The sequence below is a fragment of the Bubalus kerabau genome, chromosome 7 (genome assembly GCF_029407905.1).
Source record: "Bubalus kerabau isolate K-KA32 ecotype Philippines breed swamp buffalo chromosome 7, PCC_UOA_SB_1v2, whole genome shotgun sequence".
NCBI lineage: Eukaryota > Metazoa > Chordata > Mammalia > Artiodactyla > Bovidae > Bubalus > Bubalus kerabau.
Window position 1 is genome coordinate 111,779,168 of NC_073630.1, and position 15,204 is coordinate 111,794,371.

The window sequence follows — 15,204 nt, forward strand, 5'->3', positions numbered from 1 at the left end:
CGGAATGTCCTGTGTCAGAGGAACGATCTAAATAAGTAGCTACTAGTTTCTTCTTTGCATCTCTTGAACAGATAACTGAGAGAGTACGCTTTTGCAATGATTTAGTCCCAGGCTATTTCCAGGTAACTTTGTCATCAAATGGCACAGGCAACGCTGCGTGCTTTGCAGTTGTGTTACTTAATACTGATGCGGACTTTAATCAAAGTCAGTAGGAGGTAAAACCAATCTGTGCCACACCCAGAAGTTCTGGTATATTTAGATTTACTTTTAACATTTTGTTTAAGCTCAATGTTTTTTCCATAAGGCTTCATTATTTTTGTGACAAACATTTTCTGATGCCTTCCTTCAATGTGGAGCCATTAAGATCACTTGGTGTTCTTCTTTTAGTTAGCATTTATTTCATTTCTCTGTTTGTTTGTTTTTCCCTTAATAACGTCTTTGCTAAAAAGTGATGTTCTCATACGAAGACAGCTGGGAGGTAAGTGTGCCACTTAGCCCTTACCTAAAACCTCACTTGATGTCATGAAATTCTCACGATATTATTGTTCCTTCTCTCTTTTCTGGCCACAAGAAAGGACACTGTTTTACAACCATGGGACATTTTCTTTCTAGTCCCATTTTGGTTTTCATTGCATAAGGTTTTATATAAATTAACTTCTGAAACAATAATATTGTATAAGAAGTCACAATGCATCAGTAGTGTAACCAAAAATGAGTGCCTATTTGCTCAAGCATCTGGATGGTCAGACAGGTAATTCATCTGATTTTAGCTCAGCTGTTCATATGTCTGAGACTTGGCTGTCTGTTGGTAAAGCATATGGCAAAGAGTATGATTATAGTTAAAAGTGAAGAAATTGAGCCACTAATAAGAGTAATCTATCTTGGGGTCCATTTACATGTAAAATGTTCTTTTAATTTAACTCTTTAACTCATTTAATTATTAATGAGTCATGTTGATATTTTGTGTGTGTGCCGTAGATTATCTTTGTGAATACACAAACACTGTAATTAATACCTACATACCCATATCATACCTATTCTGCTTGTCCAGTATCTCTGTTTGTTTCTGAAGCTCCAGTACTTTGGCCCCCTGATGTGAAAGGCCGATGCTGGGAAAGATTGAAGGCAGGAAAGAAGGGAATGACAGAGGATGAGATGGTTGGATGGCACCACTGACTCAATGGATATGAGTCTGAGCAAGCTCCAGGAGATGGTGAAGGACCGGGAAGCCTGGCATGCTACAGTACATGGGGTTGCAAAGAGTTAGACGCAACTTAGAGACTGAACAGCAAAAACAATCTCTGTTTGAAAGGAAGTCCAAGAAATTAGAAACCTGGTGTAAGAAATTGTAAATATTATCTCTCCTGATGTCCCATGTAATGGCTCATGCCATTGAATCGGATATGGCAAGGTGTCGCCCATGGACCAAATGATTACCATTGCCTGTAATTATATGACTTATCAGCTATTTTTTTCTTAATTTTTAAGTGTCTAGAAAGGATAAAAATAAAAATAACATTTAGAAATGTGAAAATATTCACATTATTATATTCACATAATGATAATCACATCACATTATTCACAAAGTTTAATGTCCATCAATAAAAGTTTACTGGAACACACCTCACACATGTATTACCTTTGGCTATTTTCCCATTATAGTAGAACTAATTTGCACAGATTGTATTATTTATAAAGCCTAAAATATTTACTATCTGGCCCTTTACAGAAAAAAAAAAAAAAAGCCAACTCCTGTTCTTAGGCAGTTTGCTTAAATTTCTCACTTTGCCTTTACCCAAAATGTTCTGCTTGTTTCATATAGAAGAGGGCTTCACAACTGAAAAATACCATAGTGGAGGCGGTTTCAAGTTCTGAACTAATAACCTGAGGTTTTTGTCCTGGTTCTTCTACCTTGGGCTTTACTTTCCTCCCTGAAGTTTCCATTCTCCTTGAGACAAGATGCTTGCCCAAAGCTCTAGGTTTACAGTCAGTGCTCACTGTAATCCCCTCACCAGGAGAGAATTTTACTTTCTTAACATTTCACCAAAAGCCTTACACTGAGTTAAGTTCTTATCTACTCTAGTTGGATCACGTGTAACTCTTGAACCAATCACAGGAAGGGGTATTGTATGATCTTACTGAACATACTTGGGTTACATATAAACCCTGCACAAAGGGAAATTGTCAATTCCATATAAAAAAACTAAGAAAATAAAAGTGTGCTTATCCAGTGTTTACTGGAAATTTATACATGAAAGAGGCAGAATGTATACTGTTTAGAAATAAAAAAACAGTTTTCTCTAAATCATCTTAAGGTAATTTTTTTTTTAAGTATGCCATCATTTGAGATAAAAATGTAATTAAATTAATGTAAAATAGATCTATGCTGAAGGACAAGTTTTCCTAGTTGTTAAAACATAGAATGAGTTTTGTAATAAGAATGCATTAATAAGCAGTTTTTTATATAGAAAACAGACAAGAATTTATAAAAAGCTACTTTACATCTAAATTTTGGAATCTCTATTATTGATTTTTGTCACTAAAAGTGTTTATTTTTATCTTTATTGAATTCAATATATAATTCAGTAGCCATCTGAAAACATGCTAGATATTATGTAATCTCTTAGATATTCAGAAGAAAACTACGACTTGACCTTGTTTTCAATTTGGCTACTCTCAAGGGACAAAGGCATAATATTAAAATATGTAGTAACAAATAAAAATATTCAAAGGCTGCAATTATAGGATCAAGAAGAATAAACCTCATTGTCCTTTAGGAAAGAGTACGTTTGTTATACAGGAGGTGATGTTTACCTGTCTTAAATGCCTAGAGGATTTTTCCAATCAGACCCCTTTAGGCATGAAAGGAACTGATGTGTTTGGAAAACTGTTTTACACTGCTGTTCGGTGTGACTTCAGTTTAGGGAATGTGCAAGGAATATTCGAGGATTGAGATTAGGAAGTAGAGTGGCAAGTGATGAGGCCATAAATGAGTCAGAACCTATAGCATCTTTAATATCAGATGAATAAATCTACATTTTATTTTCTGCGTCAGAGAACATATAAAGATTTAAGAAAGTAAATAATTTCAATGGACATTCTGGAAAAACACAACTTTAAACATTAAATTTAGTTTAACAGAGACTGAACTATAAAGAAAGCTGAGCGCAGAAAAACTGATGCTTTTGAGCTGTGGTGTTGGAGAAGACTCTTGAGAGTCCCTTGGACTGCAAGGAGATCCAACCAGTCCATTCTAAAGGAGATCAGTCCTGGGTGTTCATTGGAAGGACTGATGTTGAAGCTGAAACTCCAATACTTTGGCCACCTGCGGTTCACGGGGTCCCAAAGAGTCGGACACAACTGAGCGACTGAATGGAACTGAACCCGTTATAGGTAAGATATTGTCCAAGAACAATTATAAGAATTTCTTCATAAATCATTTTTATGACTTCTCAGACAACTTTACTTCTAATATTTCAACAGGATCTTTCAAGTATTAAGTAAAGCAATGTGTCTATAGCAAAAGTGTAGCTCTATTATGCTCTCATTTATGTAAAACATGAGAATAGAAAAAATATGTATGTGTCTGTCCATTTGTGTGAAAAGAAACCCAGGACTGATAAAAGAAACCCAGAGAACACTAAGATTTCTTGTCTACAGAGATAAATGAAACAGTGAGATGGATGAGAGGATGAAACTGGGATAGAAGGGTTGGTTGTGAAAGGTGGCACTTCTCTGAATATAGTGTTTTGTATCATTCTACTGTTTAATATTTTTATAATTCAAAATGCCTAAAGTTAGCAACAATGAAGAGGGAGCCCAGAATGAAATGTCATAGGAAGCAAATGGACACAAATTGTATTACAAATAAGCAGCAAATAAATTAGAAAAAAGAGACAACTTTGGACCTTTTTTTATTATATACTCAATGACTAAAGATCAAGAAAACTGTGCATGAATAGCTTATGTTAATTAGTAGGCAATGTTCATATTGATATGGGTTAGAATTCCTAAAACTATTTATTTGTATTTGATAAAGCAAATGTATTGCAAATAATAAAAGCCACCTTTCTCACTTTCTGGAAGTCATAAACAAGGAGAGGGGAAGGGGTAAAATCTTTTGGTGTTGTGTTAAAATCGGAGGTATGTATATTAAATATTCTTTTCAAAATAGATAATCTGAGAGAGAGTAGATTTAGAAATATATATGCATGAATGTTTACTTATATTTCTTAACTCTTTGTACTGATAGAAACTAGAAGCAATGATACCCCAAAACCATTGAGCATATTTGCTTCTAAAGTTGGTTTCTAAATATCATTCTCAAATAAAAACTAGGACTCTTTGGAGAGGAGGCTCATTCCAGGGTCAGGGCAGAGAAAGTACTAGTTGAGTCTAGAATGTCATGAAGTAGCAGAAAGGAAAGGAGGTGCTCAAAAGTTGGTTCACGGACTCTAAAAATGCATAAAAGGCAACTTGAAGGGGTTCTCAGTGGCTGCATATGGTGCATACTGAGCAAAATAACAGTAATAATAATGATGATGATGATGATAAGGATGAAGAAGGAGGAGTGGGAAGGGAAGAAGAGAAAAAAGAAGGAGAAAAGAAAGGAGAAGAAGGAAGAAGAGGAGGAGGAGGAAAGGGGAAAATAGAAAACTAGAAAAAAAATCAATTGTTTTCAGTCTGTGTTGAAATCAATGAATAATTGAATACACAAATGCATAGAAGATGAGGGAAAGCTCTTCTTTATAAAAGAATTCTAACTGACAAATGTGTTTTTTACTTGATGGAAACAGGAAAACAACATTGACCAAACTCTAAAGTAACAGCTTTTTGTTTTTCAGGCAATAATCATTAATGAGTACTATAATGAAGTGATAAACATATGATGAAATATGGGATACTTACATAATCTGAAAGTAGCTATCATAGAATGCTTAATTACAGAGAGGAAGATGGTTACATTGCAGTGAGGAAACCTGGAAGACATCATCTTAAGTGATCAAAATTAACATCCTCACTAATGAAAAAAAAAAAGAAAGAAATTATCTGCCTCTTGCTATAATTCACTAAGATGGCCTATCCTTTCTGTGGTATTTCTATCAAAAATTAATAATGTGAATTTTCAAAATACATTCTACAAAAGCAAGAGAAGTTTTTATCAAATATCTGGTCAATATTCTTCAAAAGTGTCAGGTCATGAAAATAAATGTATTATGTTGCTCTTCAGTTGCTAAGTCAAGTCCAGCTCTTTGCAACCCCCATGGACTGCAGCACACCAGCCTCCTTTGTCTTCAATTGTGCCTTAGAATTTGCTCTAATTCATGCCCATCAAGTCAGTGATGCTATCTAAGCATCCCATCCCCTGGCATCCCCTTCTCCTTTTACCTTCAGTCTTTCCCAGCATCAAAGTCTTTTCCAATGAGTTGGTTCTTCTCATCTTTGTACTATGGCTGTATAAGAAGTTAACATTTGAGGAATGTGGATGAATGGCAAATGGCAGGGTTTCCCAACTCAGAGCTATCAATATTTGGGACTGGAGTTATCTTTGTTACAGGGTGCTACCCTGTGCATTGTAGGATGATTAGCAGCATCCTAGGCCTCAACCCACTAGATGTCAGTAGCAACACCTTCTTAACTGTGATAACCAAAAATTTATCCAGACATTGCCAAACATACTAAGGGAAGAAGACATAAAATCTCTGCCAGTTAAGAACCTCTGGTATATGGGAATTTTTTTTGTACTGTTTTCACAATTTTTTCATATGACTGAAATTATTTTAAAATAGAAAGTTTTTAAAAATGTGTGAAAATGTCTAACACAGTGCCAATGACATATTGAACACTAAATATGCAATAGTTCTTTATAAAATCTAGTAAATAGACCTCTATGGAGATTCATATGTAGTTTTAAATTCTACATCTCAATGAGAAATTCAGAAAGCCTATTTAATTGATCACAGATTTAATGAGGGACTCTTTAAGTGCAAAAACTACTGCATTTCAACACCTCCATCTCTATATTTACTCACTCTGCATCCAAACAAAATCTATCTATGTGGCAGGTCAATCCTGTCTTTGCAATTTAATGCTCTTTATTCTTGCAGGCCTTTTGAGAATATAAACCTTTTCTATTTGGGTTAATTTCACACTTAGACTCTCACCAAAACCTCATTATTTTTTTTTTTTTCAGGGATCAGCTCTACTGAATGCTAGGTGTGATGATAACAAGAAAATCTGTAATATTATTTCATAGAACTTTAAAATACAGTGTGATCTGCAGGAAAATGGAAACAGAATGTGGATAAAAGCAGGTTTTGTTATTCTTAGATTTGACATTTTTACTTTAGTGTTTGACTGCCTGACCTTGCTACTCATATTGCTCACAGCTGGCAGTAATTCAGTGACAAAGGGGAAGAGTGGTAGTACATTAATAACAGGCCCTTGCTTAGTGATACACGTGCCGGGGTCCAGCCCCAGTGGATCCAGGGAATTCGAAGTGGGGACGGCATTGGCAAGATCAGAAAACAACTGCTTAATTAAATGTTTATTAAGGATATAAAGAGTGGTGAGATAAGGATAGCTCAGCAAAGAAATTCAGTGGAGAAAAGAGGCTGAAAAAATTCCAAAGCAGGGAATTAATGTCACCTACAAAGGCCGCAGGCATCCTCCCGTTCTCCCGAAGGAGAGGAAACACTAAGGCCTCCCCGGTCAGATCTTAGAAGCCCAGGCAAAATTAGTAGGCTTGACGAGCTTCCCTGCCTCAGAGGAAAAGTTCAGCTAGAAGGTGAAAGAAAGAACGACATGGGGAGACCAAATTTCGGTGAACAAAAAAGGGGCATACTTTATTTTCCAAAGTAGTTTTATACCTTAAGTTGTGCATAAAGGATAATGGGGGAAGGGGTGGAGTCATGCAAGGACAGCAGTTCCTGATCCTTATCGAAGCTTATCATATGCAAACTTATCATATGCAAAAGTTTAGGTGATTTACATCATCTTCTGGCCAGGAGGCCTGTTAACATTTTAAGAACCTTATTTTTCTCTAAAGGTGATTATTCTAAAGTCAGGGGCCAGCCTCCAAAAAGCACTGGATAAAGTTGCATTCCTATAGGGCAAAGGTGAGGTGGGCTCAATCAAGAAAAGAATTAACTCAAGGGTCCAAGGTTACAAACATTGAGGCTACTACTTACATTTCTATACACCCATTATATCAATCAATACACTGCCAAGGACACAGTAGGTAAGGAGTATGGAGACTTAGCAGCAAATATTGGCCCAAGAAGTGAAAAACCCTTCACCAATACAATTTCTAATCAATCTTTTAACTACTCAAAGGAATCTGTGTTTAGACAGTTTGGAACATCTCCTGCCTCTCACAGTTGGGAGGCTCTGAACAATCACATATTGCTGGAAAAACCTATTCAGGCAGGCTAGAGGACTTCCAAAGGAGTTTGTAGGTTGAAACACTGTCACACCCAGGAATTATTAACTGGAGCTGTAAGCTAACTCTTTTTTCAGAGAGAGGTAGTGGGGGACAGCCCCCCGTAAAGTCAGAGGTGTAGGTGAAAGCACAAAGCAGAAAGTAGGCAGACTCTGGTTTTGGGGGTAGATGCTTGAGAATTTCCAGGGGGACTCCTGAGGCTCGATCCCGCCTTTGCGTATGCCGAGCCTCCTTCCTCATGACCTTTGCCATGGGTGGAGTGCCTCACGCTGGCCCCCGGCAGTGATAGAATTCTAGTTGAGCTATTCCAGATCCTCACTCAATATGCACTATGCCGGCTCCCGGCATACACGCTTGGTAATATAGGGAAAAGACAAAGGGAAGAGAGTAATCAGAAGATAGCAACAGTGATTGAAAGTGTAAGCAAAGGAAGGGGCAGAGATAGGAAGTGACAGCAGCGGCAAAGTTTAAGAACAAACAGTCTGGAAGGGCAGGAACAGGAGAGTCGGCTGTCTCTTCTTCAGAAATGAAAGAAGAATAAAAGGAGAAAGACAATTTAAACAATAAAAAAAGAGAGAGAGATGTGAAATGTATATTGGAAGAGAACAGAGATACTCAGATTCTGAGGTATCATTGGTGATTTAGAGTTCATCCATGGGAGTGTGCTCACCATCATGAGAAATCTGGAAATGATAAATTACAAAAAATAATAATAATAATAATAATGTCATTAGGAAAATATTGTGCAAATGAGAAGACTAAAGCAGAATATATAGTGGTCTCCAAATATTCACAGGAATTCTACTTCAAGACAAGGAAAAGTAAAAATGGAATCAGTATGTGTTTGCTTTGATGGCTCTGGAGAATAATTGGTTGCCAGGGAAGAGGATTACAAGGCTGTGAACTTTCTAGGGTGTGAGTTGTTCAGCGATGGACTAAGGCATATAATGCTTTCCTGAGCCCCCATCATGTGGCCATACTAGGGAAGAGCTTTGTTTGTTCTACAACAGACAATAGGACTAGTGTCTCATATCATTTATTATGCAAACTCATACATCCTTGAAAGTAAAAGGGGGTTCATCTATAATTACTTTTAGACAATAATTTTAAACCACAGTGCTTCTGGGAAATATGGAATATATGGCAATACTGAGGAGGACTGGCTAATTTCTGAGAATATTTCTAATGCCTTGACCCTAATCAGTTTTTTCCATTCTTGATTGGTCATTTCACCAGTGCATTTTTCAGTCATTGGAAACTGCTGAGGGGACCAAGGATTCCTATGTTTTGCTATAATAAAAATACCATAACTAGAGAACAGTGGAAATTACTTTCTGAATGTCAACTTATTGATTACAATAATTACTTAATCGAATGATATTGACTATGCCTTACATACCAGTCATTGTGCATTGTGTTAGTCCTGCTTATATAAAAAATATTTCTGGAGCAACATAAACAAATATTCCTAAAGGAAGTCAGCCCTGAATATTCACTGGAAGGACTGATGTTGAAGCTAAAACTCCAATACTTTGGCCACCTGATGCGAAAAACTGACCCATTTGAAAAGACCCTGATTCTGGGAAACATTGAAGGTGGGAGAAGGGTATGACAGAGAATGAGATGGTTGGATGGCATCTCTGACTCAATGGACATGAGTTTGAGTAAACTCCAGGAGTTGGTGATGGTCAGGGAGGCCTGGCATGCTGCAGTCCCTGGGGTCACAAAGAGTCAGACATGACTGAGTGACTGAACTGAACTGAACTGATAAACACATATTACACTAAGTAAGCAGCAAAACTCAGATATGAACCTATGTTCTATCTACACCAATTTTTGTCTACAGATATAGATAGATGAGAAAGAGAGATCTTTTGGCTTAACAAGCAGAAATTTATTTTTACATGGTAATGGGAGCTGGAAGTCCAAGATCAAGATGTTGGCAGAGTTGGTTTCCTCCAGGGTCTATGAGAGAAGGATCTGTTCCAGGACTCTCTCCTTAGCTTATGGTCAACTATCTTCTCTGTACTTAGTCCTTATATGACCATCCTCTGGTGTTTCTGTCTCTTCTTATTCAAAGGCATTTCTGGAATCTCTTTCTCTTTTTATAAGGACACTGATCAAATAGGATTAGAGCCTCATCCTAATGAACTTGTTTAACTTTTCCATCTTTTTAAAGGCATATCTCCAAATACAGTTATACTCCAAGGTACTAGGGTTTGGAACTTAAACATATGAATTTTGAGGGGCTACAATTCAACCCATACAACTTATTTCTTTTAGGATAAAGAAACGTTCCATAATAAATAAGATTGGCCCTTATTTTTCTCTTTGGCCAATACCCGTATGACAACCCCATCATTACCTGCATTTTAGCCACCTTAACCATCTAGCTTTGCTCCTAAGAATTATGCCCTCTCCTGCCTTAGAGCTTTTGCATTTGTTAAAAAATCTCTTTCCTTCTACTTTAGTCTAAGAATTTTGCTGCATAAAAGCAAATCACTGTCAGGGATCCTCAACCTTCACCTCCTTAGAGAGGATGTAGGTTTTGTCATTTTCCTTTATTTTTATCCAGCATGCCTTGGGATGGACATGAAATTCCCTTGCCCACTAGCATTTAACTATTTGAGAGTCCACAGTCAATTCTGCCTTCATATTGCTATTTGCCATTATGTGTTAAATGTAGCAAAATTATTTTTTCCCCACAATCCCCGATTACTTTTATTTTATTGAAATATATTTTATGCATAACATTTTGCAAGTTTTAGGTCTACAATGGGTTAATTTGATATATTTATATACTGGAATATAATTGTCATTGTAGCATTAACTAACACTTCTATCATGTTGGGCTTCCCTTGTGGCTCAGATGGTAAAGAATCTGCCTGCAATACAGGAGACCTGGGTTCAGTCCCTGGGTTGGGAAGATCCCCTGAAGAAGGGAAAGGCTACCCACTCCAGTATCCTGGCCTGGAGAATTCCATGGACTGTATAGTCCATAGGGTTGCAAAGAGTCAGACACAACTGATCAACTTTCACTATCATGCCACATAATTATCATCTCTTTCTTTGTGGTGAGAAAAATTATATTTAGTCTCTTAAGCTTGATTCTTATAATACAGTGCTAGTGTCTATAATCATTATACTGTGTGTTATATCTCCAGGACCTATCTACTAGTTGCGCATTTGTGCCCTTAAATAATCTCTCTTCTTTTCCTTCATTCAGCAGCTCCTGGTAACCACCATTTTGCTGTTTGTTTTCAGAACAGCAATGTGATCCAGCAATCCCATTTCTGGGTATACACCCAAAGGAAATGAAAACAGGACATAGAAGATATATCTATACTCATTACATTGTTATTCACAATAACCAAATAAAATGGAAGCAATCTAAGTATCCATCAAGGGATGAATGGATAAAAATGTGGATTCTCATTCAGCCACAAGAAAGGAGAAAATCCTGCCACATGTTACATTATGGAAGGACCTGGAAGACAGGCTAAATGAGCCAAGTCAGAAAATGATGAGTACTCTATGATATCACTTACTTATGGAATCAGAAAAACCTGCATCTGGAGATATATTTATAACCATTCACGACAGAGAGTTGCAATAACTTGCATGTTAGAGTTGATGGATCCCAGGGTTTGGGAAACAAAAGGAGTGACAAGAAAGGACGTAGTTGAAGAGTGTCCATGTAGAAGAAAATCCCTTATGTTGACTAATTATAAAAGATGGAAAACATCTCCAAACCAACATCATTTAAGATAAGCTTTGGCTGTCTACAAAATTCAAGTGTGGTCCTGGGTTATCTCTTTCCTACACACAACAGCTGAAAGGCAGTTGAATCATTGACATTATATTTTTCTGCTTCAAGGTCTGATTTCCTTTAAGATATTAATAAATGTTTGAAATAATTACATAATTAATTTCATAGTTCTGCTATATGAGGTCTCCAGCAGCTCTTGGCTCATGTCTTCACAGCACTGAATCCAGTAAACAATGTTGTTTGTAGTGGCAGCAATTAATATCTAATCTCTTAATAAATAAGTTTGATGTTTATAATGCACTTCTGTTATCCATAATTACTATCCTATGCATTAGATCTCTAAAACTTATTTACATACTAGTATCAAATTTCCCTTAAACAGCATGCTTCCTCTTCCCTCTTTCCCCAGGAATAAATTTTAAAAATAAGAAAAGAGAAAGGAAGCGAAAGAAGGAAAGGAAGGAAGGAAGCCTTCAGTTTGATACTTATTGCCACAAACTGGAAAGCAAAAGCATTCTTGTGACCCATATGATGTCACTGCCATAAGGATGTGCAAACAGAATTCATTTCCTAAAAGTACTGGTGCCCGTAGAACAGTGAGAAGTCTGAACCACTGAACCCACACAGGTTACAACTCAAGGAAAGAAGGATTACCAAGGAAGATTGGAGAGACTTGTATCAGATGAAAAGGGAAGAAAAGATGGACAGTAAAATCTAACACATGCTGACCTCATCCTTTATCTTCCAACGTCATAAGATCAAGTGTTTAGTAAGATGGGAAAACAGAAAGTATACATTTACTAGTTCGGTACTTATACTGAGGTCTAGGACTATTTGGAGCATAATTTCTTGAGATTTTTAAATACAATGTTGATTAGAAGGTAGATGCGTACTGCATAATGTAGACGGTCTATCAAATTCTCAACTCAGAACTTCTGAGCAAATTACCAGAAGCTTAGAGATTTGCATGTGTAAATTCCTTGGTGCACAGGAGAAGCTTACTAAATATGAATTTGCCATTCTGTTCCTCCTCTTCCTTCTCTCTGCTTACCCATCCTTTTCCTTTCCATTAATCCTGGACCCTCTGGATATCACAAAGAATGGATTTCTCTCTGCATGACATTCAGCATTACCTCTTCTCCAAAGTAAATGTCTAAAACTCCTTCAAGTGTTATTTCCATAGCTAGTTTCTAAACCTCTTGAAAATGTAATCGCCCACTTCTGGATGCATACTGATTCATCACGAACATAAAAGGACTCAGTGTTATAAATGATACTTCATTTTAAATACCGTTTAAGTATCGTTTGTATCCATTCCTGAACTTTGAAGTCTTTAGATTATCTATTCTAACTCCTTAAAGTTAGAAATTTGTCCTTTCTATTTATTTTTCTCCTTATTTTATAACGATAGTATTGAATTTTAATTAATATACAAACAACTGCACATATTTTATGTGTGCAATTTGATTACACTTGGATGTATGTGTACACAGTGATACCATCACCACTACCAAGATGACAGCCGTATTCAGCACCTTTCAGTGCGACCTCCTGTCCCTTTGTTGTTGTTATTTAATTTCTGTGGTAATAGGAGGGCAGTGACATGAAGTGAAGTCCCTCAGTAGTGTCCGACTCTTTGCCACCCTATGGACTGTAGCCTACAAGGCTCCTCTGTCCACGGAATTTTCCAGGCAAGAATACTGGAGTGGGTTGCTATTTCCTTCTCCAGGGGATCTTCCCGGCCCAGGGATCAAACCTGGGTCTCCTGCATTGCTGGCATACACTTTGCCATCTGAGCCAAATAGGAGGGAATCTGCCTTCTTAATACTATTTGAAGTCCTTCAGCAATAGCTCAGTTGGTGGAGGGGAGGATTTGACCTTTCTCTTTTTAAAATCTATTTAGGATTTCTCCAGTGTTCTTTATGGGCTTCCCAGGTGGCTCTGTGGTAAAGAATCCACCTGCTAATGCAAGAGATGTAGGAGCCATCGGTTTGACCCCTGAGTCAAGAAGACCCCAGGGAGGAGGAAATGGCATCCCACTCCAGTATACTTGACTGGAAAATTCCATGGACAGAGGAGCCTGGAGGGCCGCAGTCCAGGGGATAGCAAAAAGAGTTAGACAAGACTGAATGACTGAGCACACATGCAGTGTTGTTTATATAACAACCTCGTGTAATATCCTTGAAAATGACTCATCATTTGTGAAGAAAGTCTATGAAATCAAGAGGGATAGCATGGTACAATGGGGAGAGAATAAAACTGAGGCAAGAAACCCTGTGTTCAAATTTAGCTCCGTTATCCACAGGGGGAACTACCTTTGGTAAATCATTTAGTTGTACCCACCGTGAGGGGGTAACAGGCAGGAAGGCCAGGGGTCTCCAAGCAAAGGAAATAGGCTGCAAGTGTCTCTTAAAATTCTGTGCTGTCGTGATGACACCTGATTCCACCTGAACTTACCTTTATTCAAGCCTGGAGCTAACCAATGCGTTTTTCTTATGGAAATGTTTTTCTTAAGCTATGTTAATGAAACTACTTATATGTTTGGAATTGCCTTTCTTCAAAATGGTTCCACCTAAGACTAAAAAAGGCAGAGCAACCAGAGATCAAATTGCCAACATCTGCTGGATAATCGAAAAAGCAAGAGAGTTCCAGAAAAATATCTATTTCTGCTTTATTGACTATGCCAAAGCCTTTGACTGTGTGGATCACAATCAACTGTGGAAAATTCTGAAAGAGATGGGAATACCAGACCACCTGACCTGCCTCTTGAGAAACCTGTATGCAGGTCAGGAAGCAACAGTTAGAACTGGACATGGAACAACAGACTGGTTCCAAATAGGAAAAGGAGTACATCAAGGCTGTATATTGTCACCCTGCTTATTTAACTTATATGCAGAGTACACCATGAGAAACACTGGGCTGGAAGAAGCACAAGCTGGAATCAAGATTGCCGGGAGAAATATCAATAACCTCAGATATGCAGATGACACCATCCTTATGGCAGAAAGTGAAGAGAAACTAAAAAGCCTCTTGATGAAAGTGAAAGAGGAGAGAGAAAAAGTTGGCTTAAAGCTCAACATTCAGAAAACTAAGATCATGGCATCTGGTCCCATCACTTCATGGCAAATAGATGGGGAAACAGTGGAAACAGTGTCAGACTTTATTTTCTGGGGCTCTCAAATCACAGCAGATGGTGATTGCAGCCATGAAATTAAAAGACGCTTACTCCTTGGAAGGAAAGTTATGACCAACATAGATAGCATATTCAAAAGCAGAGACATTACTTTGCCAACAAAAGTCTGTCTAGTCAAGGCTATGGTTTTTCCAGTGGTCATGTATGGATGTGAGAGTTGGACTGTGAAGAGGGCTGAGCGCCGAAGAATTGATGGTTTTGAACTGTGGTGTTGGAGAAGGCTCTTGAGAGTCCCTTGGACTGCAAGGAGTTCCAACCAGTCCATCCTAAAGGCGATCAGTCCTGGGTTTTCTTTCGAAGGACTGATGCTAAAGCTGAAACTTCAATACTTTGGCCACCTCATGCAAAGAGTTGACTCGTTGGAAAAGACCTTGATGCTGGGAGGGATTGAGGGCAGGAGGAGAAGGGGATGCCAGAGGATGAGATGGCTGGATGGCATCACCGACTCGATGGACATGAGTTTGAGTAGACTCCAGGAGTTGGTGATGGACATGGAGGCCTGGCGTGCTGGGATTCATGGGGTCACAAAGAGTCAGACACGACTGAGCAACTGAAATGAATTGAAGACTAAATTTGTTTTCTTTTCTCAAATCTTGGGCTGATAATAGCTCAACAAACCAGTATTCATATCAATTGTTTTGTGGCTGGTGGATGACACACCTCATTCCACCCTATCTCAAAAATGCATATTGTGGGAGAGGGGCCTGGTGAAACTCGGTCAGCCTTGAGGCGTCTTTCTTATCTGATTAATAGTTTTCTAATAGACAGAAAACATCCAGCTGAAGACTAACAAGGGGCATT

General features: G+C 37.9%; 1 long non-coding RNA gene across 1 annotated transcript; it reads left to right on the forward strand.

Moving 5' to 3' along the window:
* Positions 1-294: 294 nt before the first annotated feature.
* On the forward strand, positions 295-10,867 carry LOC129657317 (uncharacterized). Its single transcript, XR_008716679.1, has 3 exons — positions 295-478; positions 3,134-3,393; positions 10,668-10,867. It is a non-coding gene; the product is annotated as an uncharacterized LOC129657317 (long non-coding RNA).
* Positions 10,868-15,204: the final 4,337 nt, after the last annotated feature.